Raw genomic sequence first — 20,468 nt, 5'->3', positions numbered from 1 at the left:
GGAGTACCTCTGTTTGTCTCACCCAGCCGCTGAGCTCATGTTCTTTGGAAGGTGCTCCTCTCCTCTCCTCTCCTCTCCTCTCCTCTCCTCTCCTCTCCTCTCCTCTCCTCTCCTCTCCTCTCCTCTCCTCTCCTCTCCTCTCCTCTCCTCTCCTCTCCTCTCCTCTCCTCTCCTCTCCTCTCCTCTCCTCTCCTCTCCTCTCCTCTCCTCTCCTCTCCTCTCCTCTCCTCTCCTCTCCTCTCCTCTCCTCTCCTCTCCTCTCCTCTCCTCTCCTCTCCTCTCCTCTCCTCTCCTCTCCTCTCCTCTCCTCTCCTCTCCTCTCCTCTCCTCTCCTCTCCTCTCCTCTCCTCTCCTCTCCTCTCCTCTCCTCTCCTCTCCTCTCCTCTCCTCTCCTCTCCTCTCCTCTCCTCTCCTCTCCTCTCCTCTCCTCTCCTCTCCTCTCCTCTCCTCTCCTCTCCTCTCCTCTCCTCTCCTCTCCTCTCCTCTCCTCTCCTCTCCTCTCCTCTCCTCTCCTCTCCTCTCCTCTCCTCTCCTCTCCCCTTTTCTTTTTGCAGATTTGTTAAATAATTATGCCAACAGTTGCAAGAATAAAATCTGAGTGGATTATGGAAAAGCAGAACAATTTGCTGAGAAATTAGCTCATTTGATTGGAAATAATACCTTATATGCCCTGGTGAATCGTTTAGAACTAGAAAAACGTGCATGAATAATGTAAATAAGAACAACATTTTGTAGTCATCTTTCTGGGAAAATCAGTCTTGACAGCTTGTTGGATTTGCCTCTTCTGTGAGGCAAATTTGCGATGGTGACTTAGAAACTCTTACTGATTGACTGCTCAGTCAAGTAAAAAGGAAGACTAAAACCAGTGTAGGCTCTTACATGTTCTGTTATAAAAACTGACAGTGCTTAGTCCTAACAAGATGCATTATTCTCCTGTGCCAAGCTGAGGCCGGGCCCCAATGCAGACTTCCTTCCTGAGCTTTGGCTGTTGATGCCATTCTCTGATTTACGGTGTGCAGCACAGAATCATTAGCATGTGTTGAGCAAGTTTAAATTCCTTCATAATCAGGAGTAATCAGTAACAGAGGATAAGAATAGCAAGTAAAAACTGCAGCCCAAGTGATAAAAATAGTCTGACTGAAGCACTGGAGCTGGAATACAGCAGAGCCTGGCACTGCAAGACCAGAACCTGAGAGTCCTGCTCCTATACCTCCTCCATATGTGCTTGCAGGCTCTGCACAAGGTGCCCCATGCCATGTGAGGTGGGGGGGTCAGCACCAGTGGAAGGATTTTTCTGTAAGCTTTCTAACCCTAGAAGAAAGGCCAGATTTGATGGTGTTTGCATAGCAGGGATCACAGCCTGGACGCCCACCTCGCTTTTGGTTCCCAACAGAGCCTATGCATAAGCAGCCAGGCTCCAAGTCTCACTGGGTCAGGCAGGGCTTTCTCACAGCTGTATCACCTTCTCCTCCCCTGATGAAAGCCACCCTGGTTCTTGCTGGCAGTGGATGAGCCTAGGTCCTACACCAGGGAGCAGCAAGACCCTCGAGGTGTCTTCAGCACAGCAGCCTGTGGGGACAGGGTCGGCATTCACAGTCCTGGCACAGCACCCCACTCCTTTCCCTGGAAGCCCTCTCAAATGCAGCAGCAGCACCCTGACCACAAAGCACTGTCCCCCTGCTCTCCTAGAGCCCACAGCATGTCCCTTGTCTTCCTGCTGTAGAAATCTCATGGCACTGCCACATCCTGCTCTTTGGGCACATCAGTCTATGGGAGCCAAGAGGGCTACACAGGGGACATCCTCGGAGCATGGGAAGGAGCACCTGGCTCTGTGTCTGCACTGTGAGTGAAACTTGGTTAGCAGAGCATGGAAAATGTAGTGACTTCCAGTCCTTTCCAGATCTTTCCCACACTCTTAGCGTGACTGTGCAGGAAATGAAGAAGTTAAGCAGCTTGCTCTGCTGCTTTTCCTCTCCTGCGACCCTGGCGACAGTGAGTAAGTGTAATGCCCATGATATACTCTTATTACCATAGTAACTCAGCCAGGAGCTGACGGTTGCAAAGTAGATGCTGAAAGGGAAAGACTGCCTAAGGAAGAAATCAGCTCTCTGCTACCTGGGTGCATCATCCTTATCTGCACTAGATACTCCTTTGAAGACAGTGGGATTCCTCTGGCACACAGCGAGAGCAAATTACAGCTTAGGTCTAAGTCTGTGCTTGCAAGGCAATTTTCCCGAAGGATCCAGCCATTTTATGTCTACATGAAAGATAACCCACCCGTTATTAGAAGAGGCTGATTTTCAGCAAGGCTCTGCGCTGCCCTCTCTGTATTTCTCCCACTCCCTTTGAAGCAAGGACATGGGGTGCAGCCCGAGCTGTGCCACCTGCAAGAACACAGGTGTGTCTGCATCTCTCCCTGACAGCGGTGGCTTAGTGCAGAGGACACACACTTTGATGTTTCAGCTGAGTGAGAGTGGCTGGAGGGTCCACGCATGGGATGCCCGTGGCTGTGCAGTGTCTAACCTCAGCAATCTCTGCACTAGCCTGGATGCCATGGGGTGAAAAGGCCCTTGGATGGACTGTGGTGATGAGACAGCCCCTTGCTCCAGGGCACACCGTCAGCCTGGAAACCTCCCAACAGCAGCTAATCTCTCATCCATTTGCCTTCACTGTGCCCTGTGGGGTATGAAATTACCATGATATCCATCAGACAGGCGAGTAAGGACTGAAATACAAAGAAGCTGTCCAGGTACCAGGGCCACCAAATGGACATGTAGCAGGGCAAGGATTTGAAAGCTTGTGCTTTACGTGAATACAGTATGAGTGCATAGGTGATCTCAGGGTCATCCTCCCTTTACTAAAGCAATAGAGATCAAAGAGGACTGCTCCAGGTACATGCAATTTTGTTCATCTTTTCTTCTTAGCTTTGCCTGTTGGGCAGTAAGCTTTCTAACATTAAAACTGCTGTTCTTCTAGCATACACTACTCTTATTCAGGGGCATAACATTTCTGCCTGGTATCCAAGGAAGGAGAGGGACGCAGAGGAGCAGGATGAGATTATTTTGGCAGTCCTGGACACCAAGACTCTGTGAAGATGACATTAGGTAGTGACACCCTTCAAAATCCATCCTTCCCAGCAGCCCAGGATATCTCCCTCAACAACACAGGAAAAAACATGACCATCACAGACATTACACCATGGTGGGAAATAGCAAAGTCCTGCCACACAGTCCTGCCTAGTTGCATAAAAATGTTTCAGGAAGATTTTCATAACCTTTCTACCAAGTGCTGTCAGCCACTACAAGGGCCAGACTCAATTATGCAAGGTTTCCTCTTAAAACTTCTGGTCAGCAATAGCTCAAACCTTTCTCTACCCCCACCTAGAAACATGCATAAGGTAAACCTTCTCTCTCTGTTAAGTTTCTATTGAATCCTGAAGCTGCACAGAAAAAAAAATGTACATATTGTGGAGGAGGAAAGAACTGGAGCATTCATGTGGGAACACACAAACCAAAAATTACATAGATCAGCTATAGATATTTACTTGTATACACGTGCATGCATCTGCTTATTTGTGCATATAAATCCTGAGAGATCTGTCTCCTCCCCTGCGGCTGTGGACAGCAAACCTCTGCACTCTTGGGGCACAAGGTGGCAAGGCTGCCTGTGCTCCTGTCCCTGTCTCATGCTTCTCAATGTCTCTGGCCCATAAAGGCACAGGCCAATATTAAGAACCCATTTGAGAAGAATAATCAAAATGCTGCATTGGAAAACCAGAAACCTGCTGCTAGGTCTTCCCAAGCTTTACCAGCAGAGAGCAACAGCTAACCCTGCTCCTTGCCCAACATTTCAGGGTGCAGGAGCTGGGGACAGGCTCGGTCTCAGCACACACAGGACACGCACAGGCTCTGCAGATGGGCAACTGACTCTGAAAGCTAATGCCATATTTTACCCACTCCTCTCTTGAGACACTAATGCAAAAGTACTTGGGAGAATGCCTTTATTTCTAAGGCTGTCATATAAATCAGAAAAGTCTTGCTGCATTTGAGTTCCCAGAGATGGTGCCAGGCTGACCGGCCAGCTCATGCCTCCATTCCCACTGGGGTCTGACAGCAGCAGGTGCTGAGTGTGTCCAGACTCACAGACCAACTGCTCCCTTCTCTTCTCTGAAATCTCTACAACAGGAAAAACTGAAAGGTGATAACGTGTCAGTCCCTAGCTTGTTTCTAAAATACTAATGGAAACGGAAAATGAGATCAGAGACAACTCTATGGCTTTGTATGTGACAGCCTACAGTTAAGGAAACAGACTGGAAAGAGTCCAGGGCAGAGGAAAGATGAAAAGGAGAAGAAAGCAGAGATAAAAGTCAGTGGAGCGGCTGGAATGTGTGCTGACGCTGGGGGAGATTCTGCAGCTAATGATGAGATGACAGTACACAAAGAGATTTGAAAGTGGAAAGCCAAACTGGGAAGCCAGATGAAAAGCTGGAAAAGGCAGGTACTGATGTGTGTGTGATCATGGAAAAGAAGCTGGAGAGAGAAAAAAAGTGGGAACAGCAGAACAGAAAGGTTTTCTGAAATGAGAAGAGACATCTGTCGTCTGCTCTACCAGACTCAAAGGAAAGCAAAAGGAGTCAGTGGCATTTCAGCCCTTTTTGCAGCAGGTGGCTTGCAAGCTCCATCCCCAGCTGGAGCTCTGGGGAGTCACAATTAAATGCAATGAACTGGAATAAGATAGGCTGGAGCACTGCAGCATGGCAGTGCCTGAAGCCTGGAAGGTAGTGTCTAAATCCACGTGGGAGTCATTCCTGTAATCTGCAAGGAAAATTGTGCTCGCAGTCCTGCTAAGCACTAAAAAAAAAGAAAAAGAAAAGTGCAAGTTTACTGTATGGTGGTAAAACATGGAATTCTGTAGTAGCAGAGGAAGGACCTGTGGGTTCCCAAAGCTCTGAGACAGATCTGATGTGGCCTTCCAGCACCAGACCTAGCGTGCTCACAGCTTATACTGGGGGTCCTGGGAGCATTTCTCTCAGGGCATTCTTCTTAGGAGCCCTCTTAACAAGTGCAAGGGCTTGGCAATCTCACATAGCTGTTTGCAGGCTGTCTTCTGAGGAGCAGAGGGCACTGAGGGGTTATGTGTGCTTTGTCTTCAGCAAGACAGCCTGTGATCTTAGTCTCAGATGCGTGGAACTGCATATTTAAGCGCTCACACCCGCTCCTCACACTGAGCGTTAGCTCAGTTGGTTATCCTCCACTCTCTACTCCAGACCCACGTGAGAGGGAGACTCAGCTCTCAAGATCTCTCATGGCACAGAGGTCTGCCTTGAACCCATGTGCTGGGATCCACAAAGGACCTATTTCCATTGAAGCCAACAGCAACCTGCCTTTGGGCCAGACTCTGAGCTTCCTTACTCCCATCTCATGTGGTGATGGGAGTAGGAGAGGTGTAAGCCAAGCACACCCAGCGCTGGGGAGCCAGACACCTGTGTCCCCACCTCTTTGCAGGATCCCTGGCTCTGCAAGCTTGGGTCACCTTCCGGACCAGGAGTCCAGGACTTCTAGCAATGTCTTCACTGCCATTAGGGAGATTCAAGGGGAGTGAAGGGAAGTTCATCCCCTAAGGCTGAATGTCTTGTAGTGGCCAACCTGCACAGAGCCTGTACCACAGCCGGCCAAAGCCTGCAGCATGTTCAGTCCCACCACATGGGTTTACCATCTGCTTGTGGCCACGAGGAACCCAAGGCAATCACTAGCTCAGGTTTTGATGCTGTTGCCTGCTCTCCATGAGAAATCCAAGGCTCAACGATAACTGCCTTATGAGTGTACTGGCACCATTCACTGAAGCTCCAAAACTTCCCATGTACATATAAAAGCCACTTAAATCCAAGGCTTCAGCAGAGTGAGTGATGGGAGCCTGACGGTAAATTTAAGCACCCTCCTGAGCTAATCTTGCATGAGCAACCACTCCTGAGGGTCCAGTAGCCAAGTTCCTAACATGAATACGCTGCATTAGTTGTATTTGCTTTTGTTTCTATTAGACAAATGTTTCTATTTGTCTCATTACATGATAACACCCACAAAGCAGCCAAATAGCTTTTGCAAGCTGCTGTTTAGTTGCTTCATGCTGGTAAAGACTGGTTGTGCTTGTCTTAGGAAGCCAACCTACATAATTTCAGCTGCTATTATCTCGTCAAACTGGCCAGCCTCATGCTAGGTAGTTCTTGTCCTGTCTTGTTTCAATCAGTTGGCACAGTGGCTCTTTTTTCAAGGATTCACATTTCGTTTGCATAAGAATGTTAATGAAGTAATTTCAGAAATCAACGCCCAGCTTAACCCTGCTTAGGAAAAGTCCTCCCTACTATGAAAGCTTTTTGGCATTTCTTTTCTCTTCTCCTGGCTCACAAAAGCACACGCGAGAGAGGTCAAGCTTCTCTTTGTGCCATTTCCAGAAACAGTGGCTTTGACAACAAGAACTCACTCCCAATGTTTTCTGTCTTAGGCTAAACTCATAAACGTTTCCTAGGTGGAACCAAAGAAGAGCAGGCAGGCTGGAGAATCTTACTGCTGGCAAACGTTTGGCCTTTGCTTTCAGTGATGGGGCACATGTGGCTGGGGGACAGAGCCACGTTCAGGGTCTGGGTTGCTGGGCTCTTTGCACATTTCCCCTGAGGCAAATTCTAAAAGGAGAAACCCCCAAATCTGCCTTTGCAGGGCACAGAGCCCTATGGCTGGGGTGCAAACCCAAACTACCTGTTCTCTGGGATGTTTGCATCCGTGGCCATACTGTAGCACATTCCCACTTCGAGTCAGGAAAGAATGGAAAATCTTTCTTTATCTGTGAAATAGCCTGCAACTTGCTGGTTTTTGCAGGGAGGTGGTGGATGTGTACTTGGGCCCCTTCAGCTGAGTAGATGCACTAGACGATACTCTCCAGCACACAGAAAAGCCGATGCCTGTTTTATCCAATCCTTCACACTCACTGTCTCTTTTTCTATGAGCTGTGCAGAAAGATTCTGCTTTGTCAAGGTTAATGAGATATTTATTCTACATTTGATTTCTCCATTTAAAGCTTAATTACTGCCCTAGAAAGCTCCAGTCTCTGGAAGTTGGTATGTTTGTATAACAGAAAGATGGAGCCCTCAGCTATTTCACGCTACATGAAAGAAGCACCAGGACATTTCATGTTATAAGGTAGCTCTGTTTGATGGTGAGTCAGTCAATCACAGGTTTTCCTCAAGCACTCTCTACCCTCCACTCTTCTCCTCCTCCTTCCTTGCTGTTCTCTTCCAAACCTCTATCTTCCCTCACTCCTCGACACCCCTGTGAGGACACCCAGCTGGGGCACATGGCCTCCAAGCCTAGGAGATCCTTCAGCCCTTTGGGGAAAGGTTTTCTTTCTATGAAGGCACTTTGCTATTTGGGTGACAGATCCCCTCCAGAGATGCTCTCAAGCTGTCAGCATGATGTGCTACCTTTCTGTCCCCTGCTCTGGGTTCCTGTCTCCTTGGGCTTGTCTTCTTTGGCACATAGCTATGTGCCTCAAGAGAGAAGGGGAGAAGGCCCAGAAAACCAAGGTGCATTTGAGCAAGAAGTGCAAATATCACACCAGGTCAGAAACTTCTGCCAGGCGGGATGCCAAGAGGTACAAGCCAAACCTCCAGACTGTGTCAGCACAGAACATCATGCTGAGCTGCGCTAATCAGTAGCCTAAAGAGAAACGGCATCAGCATGGATGAGCTCTCTGAATTGAGTCTCTGCACAGAGACCTGCTCGTGTATCAACCCTTTCTGCAGGCGTTGCACCAGCTTCCAGCTCTGGGTCCAGGTCATTGTGTTGGTCTTCTACCAGGCTGACGTCAGATGTGCCTGGCAGGCAACTTCTTGAGAGCTGAAGAAAGCAGTGGGGTCACTTAGGCTCCAAATGCCAACATGTGCTGGGCAGGAAGCTGAACGCTCTTTTGAAAACACTTCTGTTCTGGGGCATGTGATTTCCTGAGGAGGAAGGGTAAATGGGTCACCGGGAGGTGCTAGCAGTGACTATTCAAGTGTCAGCAGGGAACGTTTGCACTGGGATGTGTTTCTGAAGTCAAGGCTATGTGTGTTCTCTGAGCTTTATATAATCACTTCTGTTAAGAAAGGAATAGCCATATGTTCAATGTGGTTTAAGATTTTAACAAATTATTCACCAGAAACTTACCCTGGACAAGGTTTTTAGCATGGCCCAAATATATATAAAATAAATGATCATATAGAACCATAGAATAGTTTGGGTTGGAAGGGACCTTAAAGATCATGCAGTCCCACCCCCCTGCCATGGGCAGGGACACCTCCCACTGGATCAGGCTGCCCAAGGCCCCATCCAACCTGGCCTTGAACACCTCCAAGGGATGGGGCAGCCACAGCTTCCCTGGGCAACCTGTGCCAGTGCCTCACCACCTTCATAGTGAAGAAATTCTTCCTTCTGTCTATTCTAAATCTAGCCCTCTCCAGTTTATACCCATTGCCCCTAGTCCTGTCACTAGATGCCTTCGTTAAAAGTGCCTCCCAAGCATTTCTGTAGCCCCTTTCAGGTGCTGGAAGGTCACTATAAGGTCTCCTGGGAACCTTCTCTTCTCCAGTCTGAACAACCCCAATTCTTTTAGCCTGTCCTCATAGCAGAGGTGCTCCAGCCCTCCTCTGGACCCGTTCCAACAGCTCCATATCCTTCTTATGATGAGGATTCCAGAAATGGACACAATACTCCAGATGAGGTCTCACAAGAGAGGAATGGAGGGTCAGAATCACTTCCCTTGACCTGCTGGCCACACTTCTTTTGATGCGGCCCAGGATACAGTTGGCCCTCTGGGTTCCGAGCACACATTGCCAAAAATATTTGGGCTCCCTCAACAATTCTTATTCATGGCTTTTTCCAACACTCTCTGAAGTTAATGGAGCAGTTACAACTCATCAAACATATGTGGATATTACTGTGGGCAAGAGAAAACATTCCCAAATGTAGCTGCATGCTTCTTACAGACTTGCTGCACTTAATAGGCGTATGTCCTTCCAAGACCAGCACTACAATTGCAGTTATTCAGAAAGAAAAAATACCCAACCTCTATATTTCAGTTTGAGATAACCTGGTGAAAGCAAATCTAAAGATTATGTGCAAGTCAACTTTGCAAAGCTTAATTTTTAGTATTTATTTTGATACAACATACTTGTTCTGTTGGTTGTTTAGCCCAAAATGAGTCAAAATTTCTAGGTTACCTAAAGAATATGTAAGCAGAACAGAAGCCAGCCATCTCTCAGCATCACAGAAAGGGAAGAGCTCTTTGGCTCTCTGTACCAACCTGTTGTCCTCCCAGTGCAGGACTACACACTGTTGCATGGCTGCGTTCAGACTTACCAGGAGAGCATCAGGTCATGACACTCCATATTTTCCTGCTGAAAACTGTTCCACTCTTGGAAAAAACCTCTTTAGTAATGCTTGTCCTAACTGTCTTCTGTTGTGCTACACTATCAGCAACACTTCCTTGAGCCATATCATTCTGAGCATCATAACCGGCGATAGCTAGTGCCAAAGCCTATACATTTAGTGCGGAGAGAAACAAAAAAACTCTTTCAAAGCGGTCTGTTTTGGAGTCTGCTTTCAGACTTATATGCAGCTTCCCTTCACCCATATTGCTCAGGTTTAGCTCAGCTGTAATTGCCCTGAACTATGAGGTGGTGGCAGGGCTGTGTGGTGTAGCTAGCTGTGATAGCTAGTACTCCTTCCTTGCCTCAGGAAGTCACCCGTGAGAAGGTACCTAAACCTGTTTTCCTTCCCCACTCCCTTCTGTAGGGCTACAGCCTTTCTCCTCCCTCCCTTCCAGTGTGGAGGATTATGTGGCATCAGATGTTGGCCTGCAAAGGCAGGCTGAGATGATGGCTGAACCAGCTGGGGAGGTTTAGGGCTGAGCTTCCAGAGCTGTGCAGAGGGAAGCTGGCATCTTTTCTTCCAGCAATGCTTTTTTCTGTTTCATTTGCATTTCTGCTTTGGGCCAAGAGGTAAAATTTTCTGTCAAAAGAAGGTGGCAGCCCAGTGGCAACCTTCTCAGTGTGAAGGGGCTGGTGCCCAAAAATATTTGAGTCCACGTTTTTGCTTGCTATCCCAGAATAAGACAGTAGTGATCTTTTTGTAGGCCTTGCGTATAACAAATTTATCCAAACCTTAAAACAAATAAACCACTAATAACAGGGGTGAATCTCTCATCTGCTGCAATAATAAGGTTAAACCATTCAAGATGTTGTCACCGCTCTGAGAGGTGACTCTGGTTACGACAGCTCTGATGCAAGGAGGGGAAACTCCTTTTGGAAGTGTCGGGACATGCCCAGCAGCGGCGGTGTGTAACGTTTGCTGTTATCATAGGATCTTTCATTAAATGCTGGGAAAACAACAGTATGTCATGCTAGAAAAGCCATCTATGTTCCATGTACTGTAGCTGCAGCCCGCGAGGTGGCAGAAGGAAGCAGGTGGCATTGCAGGATTTGCTTCACTTCTCTTCATGCTTTTTTTTTTCTTTTTAATTTTTAAAAGGAAGGCAAAAGAAAAACTGATTGGTTCCTTTACTGGACTCCCAGTGCATTCTGCCTCTACTGGGATTGTCTGCTGAAGGAAAGGCAGCTCATGCCCCCTTTAAAGCCTCCTAGAAAGGACTTCTAAATCACAGCTGCAAGATATTGCTCTGCCCAGTGTGATAGCTCAGCAATGTGGCTTTACTTTACATTGTGGTTTCTTGGGAAAAGGCCTTAGAAAACAGAAGAATAATCTGCTTAATTCCCCAACTTGGCAGGGGGAGGGAGGTCAGCATGAGCTCATTGTGTCTCAGACAGCAGAGAACCCTCGCAAAAGGCCCTCTGTGTGTCTTCTCTCGGCGCAACCCTGTGCATGCCCCAACGGGAAAGCTGTGATGAGAGCTCATGCTGTTGCATCCTACCACAACGCACAAAGTCTGAGGAAACCCACTTTTATTCAGTCTGCCTCTCACTCCTGCATGTGTTGCTGCTGGGCTGAGGTCTGTATTTCACAGCGATCAGCTTAGACTGTCTTTATAGTAGATCTTAATAAGTGTGACTGAGGAGTACGTACCTTCCTTGCCACCGCTGCTCTGAGGTACAAGGCTCATCAGCCATCACTGGAGGAGTTTTGCTGGCCAGCTAGCTGAGCTGCCTCTGCTTTGGAGCCCCTGGAAGCAGGGCGCACAGCACACAGCGTTCACCAGCTCACCCTGCAACACCAGCCCTGCTCACACAACCCAAACAAAGCACTGGAGAAAGGGGTTCCTTTTGCTACAAGGCTATTGTGTTATTTCTACTCTAGATTCCCTTCACTAACTTAGATCTCCTTAAAGCCGGCTGACAGCACCTCCTCAGGAACCTGCGGTGCTTCTTGCAGATCCAGCACAAGCATGAAGCCCCCACCAGTAGGAAATATTCCTGCCCTGGTGCTCTCTGGATACTGACTTAGGTTGTTCTGCCTTTGGAAACCATAAGTACTTCCTAGTGGAGCCAGCCTGGTGCTTTTCTGTCACTACAGAGCTTAGTAATTAACACTGCTATCATTTGCTCATGATCCTCATTTGTTTCTACCATGCTGCGGTTTTGGGCTAACACAGATGTCCCCAACAAAAAGACTCTAAGTTAATTTGTGCCTGAGAATTTCTTTAGATTTAGTTGCAGCGTTCTTAGTTATAATAAAAAGCCTTACCCTGAAAAGTTAAAAAGCAGTTGATCTGCACAGCTAATCCATGTTTTCCCATGGATTTATCATTGGCTTCTTTGGTGTGCAGCAAGACACAAACTCCCACCAAAATTTGTGTAGGTGGGATGCAGTGTCTTTTGTGTGTGGATTCTGTAGTGCCTGAGAGCAAAACTCACACTGCAGCTTGCAGGGCCTGGAGAGGATGCTCTGTGCACAGACGGCTGCCACTGCTGATTAACCGCTCCTTCAGATTTTGACTGAAACCCTCCAATGGACCCAACATTGCTAATGGGACAGACTGGATGGTTCATAAGCCTCCTTTCCATGGGAAAATGCTCCAGAAGAATATGTGGTCAGACAAACTGTGTGGGTATCGTTAACTGCATTCTGAGTAAGCCAATTTACCTCAACCAGTCTGGTCCTGTCAACAAAATGTAACCACTAATACAGGAGACATGCCAGTAAAGCCTCAGTAGCTCTGATAACATTGTGTATGGAACAGAAAGGTTAAGATAAAGTCAATGGAAAGAATTTAAAGCCAGGTGAGATCTGCAGATGAAGCAGAGCCCTGGCAAAGCCAGGAGCCCTGCACTCAGACAAGCTTTTCCATTTCTGCAGCAGAAGTATGCCCAGCGCTCTTAAAGGTTTGCCCCAGAAGGAGAGACTGATGGGGACCAATTGCAGGGTGCTACGCTCCTCCTGAAGAGAAAGCCCTTAAAAATGCAGGCATCACCTTAATTGCTGCCTCTGTCTTTGGCAACAGAAATCAGACCTACTTCTGAGTTCGTGAGCTTGCACTCACTAAGACTAACTGAGCCTGGGCCAACGTACTGCAGAGGCAACGCCAGCGGATGTTGTGCTAGAAATAAATTGGACTCTATAGCTTGAGTGGATGCCAAAGAGAAACTCTAATCTCCAAAACAGCAGCTAACAGACCATGAAGAGAAGCTGGCAAGAAAACGCAGCAATCAGCTGTCGAGAGCTGCAACACACCCTGCAGATGAGGAGCTCAGGGCTGGGTACCGCATTCTCGTATCACATGTGAGTGGCAAATGCACAACTGGACCTCTTTTAAATTCACTTGTGGGCTTTCTAGAAAGAGTCAAACACAGGTAACAGCATTCAAACAAGCAGAAGTGGGCTGGATTTCTCCCAGCATTTCTATATCATATGTAAGACTTCATCAGATAGAGAGCAGAACCAGAAAGGAGGCCAAATACAGCTGTTTTCTGAGTGTTTGCCATGCACCTAATGCTAGTGGAGCTGTGCACGTCAGTGCCAGTGAGCAATGCAGCCCATAGCATTGCATGGGATTATCTCTTCGGATACTTTGCAAGAAAAACAACGTTCAGAAATTCTTAGTCTGTCCTTCCTTGGATGTTAAGGAAATGCATTACTCATAGCTGACATTATCTGTCACGATACTACTTTTGTCCTTGTTCAGACTAGGGCTGTCCGAGGCTCTGCTGTGACATGTGCCATTTGATTGCTGTTAGCCTCATCCAAAGGGAGTGACTGAAAAGCGGAGGTGGAGACGTTACTGGAGAGGAGCTATCCCAAAGGGCTCGGGGACTCCACCATGACGCCAGTAGAGACTTTCATAGTAAGCTGGAACATGTTTGCAAATGTCAGTCTTGTCCAGACTGGACTCAGCTCTTTCTTTGAAGAATGGATATTGGATACTTTCTGAGAATTTTCCATATTGTGCTGGATATCATTGCCATGGTCCTCCCATTGCAGCACAAGGGAACAGCTGTTTCCCCCCTTGGGGTGTAAGTAACAGGATCTGTTGGCCCCCTGACGCTTTGGGTCAGAAGGGCCATTACCAGACTGCGCCGGGGCAAGTAACTTTAATGCCTCCCTCATCACAGGCAGCGTAAGAGCTGCAGGCACTCGGGAGCAACCAGGCTTTCTGCTGTGTGATCAAGTTGGTTCATCATTTCTGCTCCAGTAAATTCCACCTAAAACTCTTCAGGATTCACTAAGGTTAGACAAGACACACCATGCAAGTACACTTGCTGGTTTAATATCCTCTCACCATCATGCTTTGTCCTAACTGCTAAACCAAAATATTTTGTACCAAGAAAGTTCCTGGATGAAGTGATTGAGTGTTTCCACGGCCATTATGCCGTTGTCCAGGGCTGGTGTGTCAGGGTGTCTGTGTGCTGTGCAGCATGTCCCAGAGAGACCGTGGCCACATCTACTGCCACCACTGAGATTTAAGAATGTAGATGTCCCATCATGAGACAGCTGAGAGCAGGGGATCGAGCACCTGAAGCTGATACACTCCACAGGATCATAAAAAAACCAGAAGGGAACAGCGATCCTGCCAACTGTGCCTTTCACTGGTTCTTCAGCCTTGACATATCATTCTCCCCAACAGCCCCGAACAAATTCACAGAGACTTCGCCAAAGCCTTCTGTCTTGCCTGGGCTGTGCTGAGCACAAGCACAGTTCCTCCCACCTCCTCCTCTTTCCCAGGACAAACATTTCTGCCTTCTTTGCAGGTGGGCGTGGTAAAAAGCCACCTCCAGTGCTGAGCCAGCAAAGCCATGCGTTCTCTCCCTTATCATTGCTGTTTGTCCAAGCACCTCACCCTCCTCTGCAGCGCTGCTCTGAGCAAGCGGAACAGCCTCTCAAGCTGTGTAGAGCACAAAGGTCATTTTCTGACCCAGGCTGAGGTCTAATGAGTGGAGTTAGGAGATTAATTGCCGGTGAGGACAGTTAGCGAAGCTCTGTTCTGGCACAGGACTGTGGGGACAGAGCGATGAGGAAGAAGAGATTTGGTTTATCAAACAGAAGGGTAAAGAAAAAAAGGATCTGATCCTGATTTTAAATAGCTGAGGAAAAGAATTCTCACACCTAAGAACTCTTTACAGTAACAGAGAAAAATACAGAAGCAACAAGCCTGGGAGATAATTTCCAGTCTAATTTTATCTTGCTTTAAGGTACCCATTTTTAAATAAGAAAGAGGTGAAGTGTGCAAGGGCTCACACTTTGCAGGCAGCCTTTGGTTTGAGCTTTGCAGAGCTAAAGTTACTCGTTACTGTGGACACCGGGACACAGGGGACAGTGCCATGAAGAGCCTGGGACAGCTGGTTTGGAGAAGGGTATGCTGGAGATGTGGGAGCAGGAAGGCTCAGGTGCAGGATGGTAAGGGGCTGCAGTCTTCATTTGGGTTGGGGAGACAGTGCAGCAGGCAGGTCTTGAAACTCTGTACCTGTCTAAGCATGGTCAGGATCAGGCCCTTGTTTTCTAACCTGGTCCTTTTTGCCTGTGGAAACATTTGCCGTTGGGACAGACATGCAAGTCGCCAGCACCAGGCATTTCCTTTTCACTTCATTATAAATTCTTAGCCAAGCTGCAAGGGCACAATTTTTCAGATTAGCTTTACAGACCAGCAGTCAGATCAAATGAGCCTTTTTTGTTAATCAGGTAGTTTAAATGAGAGCTTTAAATTTTTCTGGCCTAGTAAGAATAATACTAATGTGCAAAGCCTGTACCTAATGTTACCTCATAACCAGCTCTTGTTTCTTTTCAGCTCTGGAACTCTCCTTTAAGTGTTATTCTGTCTTGCCTGATTAGAGATGTGCACTGAGCGTTTTCACAGAAGCATAAGTCATCCTCCGTGGTTTTCTCCTGCAGTTTCCAAGTAAAAGCCAGGCTAAAGAACAGAGTGAAAATGCAGCCCTCTGCCTGTGCTGCTCAGACACCAGCCATATAGCAGGAAAAAGGATTTCCATTCCTCCATCCCATGGCAGTCTGTCTTAAGAGTAAACTTATAAGCATCTACTGGGACATGACTGTGCTTCATATATCCACAGTAACTCAGCTGCAGTAATTCTGACAATCAGCACATATGTTCCACCTCACTGCCCCACAAGTAAAATCTTTTGCTTCTACATAGCTGCAATCTTTTGGCATTAGTGCCTGCTTCCAGAAATGTGTTTTACATTGTGCTACCACATCCCACAGCACATCGCTGTTGTGTGGCACTCTGGGATCTTTTGCAGAAAGCAGTAGGATCCAGTGGCCTGGTGCAAACCAAATCATTCCCCTGATTTGTCTTGCCAGGTCCTATTTATCCACCAGTGTTTGTGAGCTAGACCTTACTATGTTCAAAGCACTGTCAGCAGCTGGCAGGAAACACTGGCTATGAGAGCAATCCTCGTAGCTCAGTTTGCAGCAGGTTTTTTGGATTCCTGCCTTTAAGTCATGCAGTGACTTCAGAATGAGTGGAATGGGGCATCTCAAAAGGAAAATGTTGAAATTCTGTAGATGTTTCTCACTGATCTCTTCCTGGAGCAGCAGGCTGCTGGAGCTGAGCCATCACTGCAGACCTGGGAAAACCAGCAGTGTGCGTGTGTGGCACTTTCAGATGTCCAGTGTTGCTTTCCTTCCGTGGCAAACGTCCTGCAGCTGCAGAGACCGTTCCTCTCTGTTCATTCTGGGATGTGTCATTCTGGGATGCACCCTTGGCCTTTGCTTCCTTGCCCAGAAAGATTTTACATGCTGTTTGGAGAGCACAAACAGCCTCCCATTCTGGCCTTAGTAGTTTCAGAATGGCAATGAAATCTGCACGCGAATAACTGAAAGACAGATGGAGAGGCTGTCTGTGGATGAGAATGCACTGCCCCTTCTGCAAACTACAATATGCAGTTACTGAAATGTTAGCTAGTATGAGGGTGGAGTCTTGCAGTTGGGCTGCAGGAGGAAGTAAGCAGAGCTGGTGGATTCTTTGAGCCACTTCAACAGAGGCATCTCTGGGATGTGCAGCCACTCAGAAGCACAGACTAAGGGACATACTGCCCTCCTCGAGGCTAGAGGCAAGTTGTCAGCAATGCTGGCAAGTTTGTGAGAGGTTTTAATCACAATCGCCACACGTGTTTTAAAAGGCACATGACACAGTGTGAGGATTTTTTTCATGCTTCATACATATTTAACTGTATTGGTGGAGAGGAGGGAAATCTTGGTATTCTGAATTAATAAAAAATGTATGGATGTATTGATTTTCATTATAAGGCAGGGACTTGAACATATACGAGATTCAAAAGCATGAATGGAGGGCACATGCAAAAAGGGAATGAATGCATCAAATTAATTGCTGTGCATTTAAAAATAGTAACTGTACGTAGTGCTGTGCAAAGCTAACATCTATTTTAAACTGTTTATATGGAACAGAAGCGTATGTTCTCGAGGTCTCCAGTTTGTCTATGTGGGTTGGTCAAAAAAGTTGTGACATGCTGAGAAAGGCATTTGCACCTTGTTTTTAGCAAATGTCACAACCAACAAAATGGATTTAAAAGAGGAGAGACTGCAAAATACTTTGAGGTCTCAAGGCTACCATTGCTCATGCTCTCCAGGAGCTGGATATGCCTTACCAGCCTTTGAGGAACTGCATCGACAAGCTTCTGACTCCTCTTTCTCCGTCATTCTTCCTGAGCCTTCTCCTCAAGCCCTCTTCTTCTGCATCTCAGAGGATGTGGGTAACTCCCTTGGATATTTTTACCCTTCCAGTGGAGAGGAATGTTCACTGAAGCAGTTCTGTCCATGCGTGCCACAAAGGGTCAGGAGCTATTGGAGGGAAGGGGAAAAAGAGAGAAGGGACGATTAGTTGTAGTCTCTATGCCAGCAAAAGCAAAACAACATAACCTACCATAAGCTTTGGGACATTCTTCCTGAGGTTTGTCCTAATTTAAGGTTTAGTGGCAAAAGTATTTCCATGGGCTGCCTTATTGCACCAGATCCTGAGCATGTAGTAGGGATGAGGTAGAAGCGACTCATATCAGCTTTTGGAAAAGGTTAACAGATGTGTGGACATGCTGCCAACCGGCTGAGGGTGTGGAAGAAGAAGGGATTGTCCCACTAGGAAGGATAAAGTTGCTCTTGTTTATGTGCTTCTGAAGTCTGCTGAAGGGAGCATGAGGACGGTGAGCAGCACAGGGAGGCTGGCAACATGAGGGCATCACCTGAGGTTGTCCTTGTTCTAGAGGATGTCACCCATAAGGTGTCCTGAAACAAAGAGACTGTTCAGAAAGGCAGCAAGCAAACTAGGAAACGATGCTGTGATGCTGCTAATGGGGCTGGTCCTTCAAAGTGAATGTGGAAGCTCAAGGGTATCACAAGCCTGAGGTGCTCTGTCAAGAGCTGCACTGTTGTGCCAGCTTCCTTCCAAAACTGAGCATGGTCCTTGGCTTTCCTTCTCATTTTCTTTGCTTTTCATTTTTTTTCCTCCCCTTCTTTTCCCATTCTTAAACCTTGCAGATCAGCATACAGTACACTACAAAATACCTAGTTCTACAGTAAGAGGCATACTGTCACATGCCTTAACATTTTTCTTTCTGCAGTATTGTGATTTGGTATCATCCCATACCAGTGCAAAGCTAAGAATCTGTTCAGGCTGTGAACCAAATATGTGATTTCAGATCTCACTCCTTTATTGTATTTGCCACAACAGGCTGCCCAGGGAGGTGGTTGAGTCACCTTCCCTGGAGATGTTTAAGGCATGGGTGGACGAGGTGCTAAGGGGCATGGTTTAGTGTTTGATAGGAATGGTTGGACTCGATGATCCGGTGGGTCTCTTCCAACCTGGTTATTCTATGATTCTATGAATATGAGACAAGCCCATGAGGTGTCAACATCCCAGCTGTGGAAAAGTAGCACGCAGCAATCAGGGTCAGCAGAGGGACAGGAGTTAATGTTGTGCCAGGCAAGCGTGAACTGGATGTATGAGAGCTGGAGCTGTGGTTGTGAAAAATGCATTTACAGGGAAAAGAATTGTATGCTAACGCATGGGGGAGGAAAGAGTTAAAAGTCCATAAGGCAGAGAAAGGATAAATGAACAAAACACTGCCCTGTCAGGCCCCTGAGCTAGGCTAAGTACCACTGCATGATGTTTTGTATCGAACAATACTAATCATAGAGGATTCCAGCCTGCCTGGGGTTCTGCCTGCGACTGTCATCCCGTCCCTGAAACTCAGTGACACTGACTCAGATCCACCCTCGCATCGGCTTTGAATATCCTTTCACGGGATATTGGGTTCAAAGTCTGCATCTTACAGCCTTTGACTGCAGAGCCATCTCTTCTGCATTCTTATCAACGTTGGTCTACATCCACAAAATCTAGTGAGAAGATCTCTGTCAGCGGCAGGTCCCAGGGCACGTCCCAGTCCCCTTCCTTCACTCGTTCAGATGTGCTGAGGGGTCATGGTGGGGCACCAAAAGAAGTCACTCAGTAGCCAGGCACACGATACGGGCATGTGTATCTCTGCAAGTGAGTAGCAAAGGGCAGCACTGGGCCACAAGCCACTGTTTAGCTGGCGAGTTGATGTTTGATCGATGCGACGCTGGATCAACAGCAAGCACACGAGCAAACAAGGAGGAGAAAGACGCGGGCAGCGAGCGTGGTAGGGAATGGCAGAGGGAGGACCTGGCAGGTGGACAGGACTTGACTCAGAAGGGAAATGCAGCCCCACCTATGCTGTTGTGAGCAAACTTGCCCTGCACCTCAGAACAGTTGCTTTCAAAATGGGTTTAATGACACATGCTAAAACATCAGCTGGTTCATAGCAGGGAATTGCATCAGGGCCACCTGTCACGCTGAGGTGAGAGCTCAAACTGACTAGCAACAAAATTCAAGTGTCAACAAGTCACTCTTGAGCAGAACAAGTCTTTTGATCTAAAGAACAAAATTGCACCTCTGTGCAGGCACAAAAAATGATGGGGGGCTGGAATCCAAAGAGATGAGAAATAAGCATGAAAATAACAAACAATCAAGACAGTTTTAAAACCAAAGCAACTAACAAATAATCCTGCCTAACAGCATTGCTCCTCCCAGTTTCCTTTGCTGCTTTCCTCTCAAGCAGACCAGCATTCTGCTTTTTCTGATCATGTTGTTCACCATGTTCATGTTTTGCCTCAAACTGGAGCTTTGATTCTCATCAGCTGTCTCACCAGGAGAAGATAATAATGTTAGGGCTTTTTTAAAAATTTTTACTACTTGGGTGGCCTCCATAATAGCTCAAAGGCTTTACCCATACCACTATGGAGCTGTTTTCTCTGCTATGATGCCACTACTGATTTCAGTGAATTGTAAGCACTGAAACATTTTTGTAAGGTTTGGCTTGGGGATAATAACAAACTCCTTGTGTTTTGGTCTGCCTTAACTACTGAGAGGTTCTCTACTTGATTCTCACTCAGAATACCCAGTAATATCTGTAGGGTTTATGAGTTGTTTTTAAATTAGAAAACAACAATTAAACAAGAAGCACATAGAAAAATGCTGCAGTATATTACTAGCCATTTAAAAATACAACATTTCAGACTAAAGATTGCATTTGTTTTTCATTTTAACTTCTATTTATACTTTCATTCATGTACTCTGGATTGCTTCACCTCACATGGGAGCAACACAAAGCAGAGGAAGTCCGTAAGCCAGATAAACTGCAGTTACAAGGGTTCATTTTGTCAGAGCTATGCAAAGCATCCAGGACTCAGACCAGCCTTGCCTCTCGACCAGCTCATTATATCCACACTGTGTCTCTCTGCTAACCTGCACATGTGCACAGAAACATCCCTTTTGGTGGGATAAATAGGTTTTTGCAAGTAATAAATTCTGAAAAAATATTGAAAGTGAATAGGAATTTTTCCTTTATTCCCTTCATAGTCGACATCCCAATTATGGGGGCTTGTATTCTTCTTTCACACGAGGTTTTTACTTCTCAAAGGGTCTCTTTGGAAGCACCTAAG

This window comes from Phaenicophaeus curvirostris, chromosome 3, assembly GCF_032191515.1.
Source record: "Phaenicophaeus curvirostris isolate KB17595 chromosome 3, BPBGC_Pcur_1.0, whole genome shotgun sequence".
Taxonomy (NCBI): Eukaryota; Metazoa; Chordata; class Aves; order Cuculiformes; family Cuculidae; genus Phaenicophaeus; species Phaenicophaeus curvirostris.
The sequence above is the reverse complement of the archived record's forward strand: the minus strand, read 5'-3'. Positions refer to the sequence as shown.